The following is a 6,000-nucleotide window of genomic DNA, read 5'->3' on the forward strand; positions in this document are numbered from 1 at the left end:
ATAATTATGTGTGAAATCATAAGAATTGGAAATAAGGCAGAGGTTGTGGTTAAGTATAGAGGTAAGAAAGTATTTAAGACAGACTTAAAAAGGCAAAATCAATAGGATTTGGTGACCAACTAGAGAGGAGGGGCAGGAGGGAAAATGGTGTTGGAATTTTCACTTGTTTCTAGGCTGGGAGACAAAATCTATGGTTTTAAAAGGCAAAGGTAAATAGAAAGTAAACAGACTAATCCAGGAGATTATTTTGAATCCAAGTATCTGGAGATCTGTAACAGATCTGGTGAGCAGACAGAATTGATTCTGTGTCTTCCTGAGGTTCTTATCCTGCTCTTGTGCAGATTATCTCATCATTGGACCACAGAGTGGCAAGTTTCTTGTTCTTCATCAGAGAATTTCTACATACTGATTCCGATCTAACACTCTGATTAATTTAAACTCATTTTACTGGTAAGAAAAGGAGTGGGTGGGGTATAGACAAGTTTAGAGGGAGGAGGGGATTTCATTCATTTCTTCTATTATTTCTGAGAAGGTGCAATGGTTTTTAAACTTGGCTGTGCATCAGAATCATCTGGAGAATGTAAAAACACCAACAACACAACCCAGACCCCGCCCTTGACCTAGTGAATTAAAATCTCTGAAGCTGTAGCCCAGAAATCTATTCTTTCAAAGTCTTTCCCAAATTATTCCTTAATGTGTTAGAAAGAAAACCAAAATATTGCTGAAGACAAAATATTGCTGAGGACAAAATATTGCTTCCCCAGCCTAGGTGGCTCCTGAGGCAAGAGACAGCTGACTGGCTGCTGCTACTCCAGGCTCCTGACTCATCTCTCCTGCCTTTGTTTTAATACTATATTAGTGCATTAATTTCCTAGATTACTATAACAAAGTACAACAAACTCAAAACAACAGAAATTTATTCCCTCAGAGTTCTTGAGACTAGAAGTTCAAAATCAAGATGTTGGCAGGGTGATGTTCCATCTGAGATTTTTGGGTAGACTCCTTCTTTGCCTATCCCTAGCTTCTGGTGGTGGATGGCATTCCTTGGCTAGCAGCCATATCACTCTAATCTGTGCCTCCATTGTTACATGGCTTTCTTTCTGTGTCTCTGTCTTAACATGGCATTTTCCTCTTCTTATAAGGACACCAGTCATGTAGGATTAGGGCCCAATCTAATAACATCATCTTAACTGCATTACATCTGCAAACATCCTATTTTTGAATGAGCTCACATTCATAGGTACAAGGGAGTGGGACTTCAACTCATCTTTCTGGGGACACCATTCAATCCATGACACCTGGTACCCTGGTAAGAACCCCTGGATTTCTGTACCAGATAATCATCTTTGTCTCCATATTAATACAGTATGCTAACCTGAGGAGACTGTTCTGTAATTTAGAGAATATCATTCCTTAAAAAAACAAAAATCTTTAAACTGAAAAGAAAATGCTCAGTTAATTTCTTCTTGATGGCTATGCATTCCTTTTAAGAGTAGAAAGTATTATTTTGTGGAGGAAAAAAGATAATCAGAACTCTCACCTTCTTTATGAGCTTAGATCAAGCTGGTCAAATGCCTGAGTTCAGAAGGGTTTTCATGTGTCTATGGGAACACAAACTCTGGAATTATGGAGTTAAAGTTTTTGTTCTCAGGATAACCATAAACAGTGATCTTTATGGTATATACCGCTGATAGCAGGTTACTTCCTTATTTTTAAGCTTTTATCAAGTATCTGTGGTGTGCAAGTGTTCCAAAAGAACAAATAAGATGCTATCTACCTTCAAATGACTCTCAGCGTTGCTTTCATTTTAGATGTAGAACAGCACCAACAAAAACTATATTTGCCTTTAGCAAAACATAACTTTAAAGGATGTACTGTACCAAACAGGAGAGAGTTGATAGACAGAGAGAGAGAGAGAGATAGAGAGAGAGAGAGAGAGAGAGACAGAGAGAGAGAGAGAGAGACAGACAGACAGACAGAGAGAGAAAAACTCTAATAAATAGTAATATTCCTGTTGCAGTCATATTTAGATAATTTAATTCTGTTGCTTAGAGAGGCATTAATAATATTTGTTTTTGTTTAATTATTTTTCATAGTGTTTTTACAGTCGAATCCATCTTTGCTTCTATTCCCTTTTTAAAGCCAGACCTGATGTTCTCTCTCTGTGACCCACCTTGGTAAATCAAGTTTGTAATCTGGAGCTGACAGTCCAGAGGCTGAGATGACTGCACCAGTGTGTGTATAATGGTTGTTCAGTAAATCATTATCAGTAAATCACAATCAGCACTAAAGATTACAGGTCACTAAAGGTTACAGCACATTTCAGGATCACATTGCCAAAAATTCAGAGAAATCATAGTACATTGCCAGAGTGAGGTGACACAATCTGATGGACATAATGAGACAAAATAAAGACAATATCTTGTATCCTATCTCAATTAAGGCTTACAGAGAGTACTACATAAATTGATGCAAAAAATTCAAGGTTGCTTGGTAAGCTTAAAAGAACTTCTGTCCTTGTATTTAGTTAGTCATTTCCAAAGCATTCATAAAAAGAGAATTGGCCACACAATTGAACAGATTTAGTCTAGAGGGACAAGTTACAAATCTGACTCTTGATGTTCCTAGAAGCAGTCCAATGCTCACCTACTATCAAATAATGAGGCAGAGAAAAGAGGCAAGATTTAAAAAGTCCTCGTTTGGCAAGTATTATTCATCATATGCTATCTACGTCCCCAAATTGGTTAGTCTGATTCTGTAGAAATAAAAATGAAAGCGTTTTTCCAGAAAAGCAGAATTGACCCTGTTTAACCCTGCCATTGTGACCAATGCTGGTGACACTAAAGCGACTTGCTAGTTTAACCACTGATTTACTTCATTTTGCTTATTCACTCTCCTCAATTGGACTTGTGCTAGTTTCTATGAGTCCTAGCTGACTCCATGATTTACCTTTGGGCATTGCTATATAACTCATACAAAAAACAGTATTTGCAAACATCACCCTTTGTTTTCTACAAACCCTTGTTACCAACAGAACAAAGTCCAAATGTATTAGCTTTGCACTAAACACCCTGACCAAATATATCACTCATGCTGTTTATTCTGCTTGAAGGAGGTAACAGTTAATTTAAGTTTTACCCATTCTTCAAGTTTCACCTCCTTCATGAAGTCTGTAAGGGATATCGCTTCAATTTAGCCTTGTGATGATCTTATCTAGGGAATTTATTTGAAAAAGGCAAAGCAGACTTTAATCTTGGCATAGGTATCTTCTTTTGAAGATATTTTTTCTTCCCTCAAAGAGTCAAAGACTAGCATTCAAGTCTTTTGGCTCAAAAGGTATCAGGGATTATGAGGTAACATTGTATATTGGTCAGCAGGACCCAGCTGGCAGAATGTTCTGATTCAGTGAACTTGTAGTTGATCCATCCAATAGCAGCAGCGAGACCTCCTGATCTCCCCCCAGTCTTAAGAGAAAAAAAGCCAATGACAAATTTTCTCTCTTGCAGCATTTCTGATATAACTCATTTAGGGTAGACACTTGAGCCCCAGTAGCAGTTGGTTTTCCTGTGGAAGACAGAAGTCAACGAGGCAGGGAACAGTTCTTATGGTCGCAGTCCTGGGCTGCTTCAATGGCATTATATCCATTCTGAAAAAGACGACAGCATTCCAGCTCACCCACAGATACATCACTCTAAAGCCTGAAGAGTTTTAGCTTTTAGTTTTGGCTTTGGTGTTCTCTCCAACACTCTTAACTTCAAGGCTGAAGTGTTGAGGACATTTGAAATAATGGCTCCAGTAGGAAGCTGCATCCTCAGGCTTGTCATTGCCAGCAGATACACCTTCCATCTTAAATACTGTTAATGTTGCAATATTTTTTTGTACTTCTACAACATAGGTTCAGGTTCTGAATTAACTTTATTATTTTTTAAATTATTATTTTTTCAGTTATAATTGACATTCATCACTATTTTATATTAGTTTCAGATGTGCAGCACAGTGACCAGATACCTAGACAACCTATGCAGCGATTACCCCACCCCACCCCCAATCAGTCTACCACCCACCACAACCAAACATAGCAGTCACAACACTACTGGACCTAGAGGGCATTATGCTAAGTGAAATAAGTCAGACTGAGAAAGACAAATGCCATGTGATCTCACTTATATGTGGAGTCTAGAGAGCAGAATGGGCAAACAAATGGAATGGAGATGGACTCGTGGATGCAGAGAGCAGACTGGTGGTTGCCGGAGGGGGTGGGTTAGAAGTATTGAGAGGTGCAGATTGGTAATTGTGGGGTGGTCGGGGAAGTGGAGTGCAGCATGGAGAATGTAGTGAGTAGTGTTGCAAAGTCTGCAGTTTTATAGACAGTTCTTATTACTGCTCTGGTTGAAAGTACAGAGCAGTGGTTGCTCTTACAGGTTGGAAGCTTTAAACTGTGAGTCTTTCATTCAACTTACATTGCAGACCTCGGGTAGGGAACAGTTTCCTTGTTCACGCAGTGTTTCCTTTAATCTCAATTTACAGAATTGATAGCTGTGGTCTGAGTTTATTTCTCCCTTGTAGGTTTTACTAAAAGTGACAATAAAGAGCCAACACATGTATCATTATGAATATTCCAACCATTTCTCTTAACACTGGAGTCTCTATCAGCACATGAACATTCTTCCAAAGTACAGAGGAAAGCATTTAACTGAGCATTTTGCCACCTTCTTATAAGGATCACTAGTTTTCCAGCTGATTTGCCTCCACTAAGCCTTGACATATTTTGGCTTAAGTTCTTAGTAGCACTCCCCTTTCAGATACCAGTTTCTGAATTACTAAGATTTTATTCAGCTGTTTATAAGAAAAATCCAAATAAATAGCTCAAGCAATATGAAAGTTTGTTTCTCTTTCATGTAAAAGAAACCTGGAGGCAGGCAATTTGGGGCTAGAACTCAGTCTAATATTTGTCCACTATGCCATCCTTTGCACTTAGATTTTAGCTTTTTAGGTTGCCTTGTGGTGCAAAATGGCAGCTGGGGCTTCCAGACATTTTGTTCAAGTTTTAGACAGAAAGAATGCAGAGGACAGAAGGGCAAAGGGATCCTCTTCCTATTGAGTTTGCCTCCTTAAGAGAAGGTAGGGGATATAGTCTTCTAGTTGGCATATTGAGGCCTATAACTACACCAGGAATCTGTTAGGAGGAAATATAAAATGAATATTAGATAGAAAATTATCAAATTATCCTAACCATATCTCTAGCATTTAACCATCTCTCATGCCAAATGCTTAAAACAACAGTTAAGCCCCTGAAGATACATCTTACAAATACAAAACAAAAATGTCCCAAATTACTCATGGCAAAATCACATGTATTAGTAAAATATTGGAAAACAACCTACGCACATGCAAAAGAATAAAACTAGACTGCTATCTGTCACCACATACTAAAACTAACTCAAAACGGATCAAAGACCTAAATGTACGACCTGAAACAATAAATTGCATAGAAGAAAGCAGAGGTACTAAACTTACAGACCTTAGGTTTAGAGAATATTATATGAATTTGAGCTCAAAGGCAAGGGAAGTAAAAGAAAAAAATAAATGAATGGGACTATATCAAACTAAAAATCTTCTATACAGCCCAAGAAACCATCAATGATACAAAGTGGCAACCAAGGATATTGGAGAAGATATTTGCAAACAATACCTATGATAAGTGGCTAATATCCAAAATATATAAATAACTCATAAAACTCAACATCAAAAAAACAAAAAATCCAATTAAAAAATGGGCAGATGACCTCAACAGATATTTCTCCCAAGAAGACATACAAATGGCCAACAGATATATGAAAAAATGCTCAACTTCACTAGCTATTAGGGAACAACAAATCAAAACCTCAGTGAGCTACCACCTCACACCTGTTAGAATGGCTATTATCAACAAGATAAGTAATAACAAGTGTTGGAGAGGCTGTGGGGTAAAAGGAACCCTCATACACTGCTAGTGGGAGT

This window comes from Rhinolophus hipposideros, assembly GCF_964194185.1.
Source record: "Rhinolophus hipposideros genome assembly, chromosome: 3".
NCBI lineage: Eukaryota > Metazoa > Chordata > Mammalia > Chiroptera > Rhinolophidae > Rhinolophus > Rhinolophus hipposideros.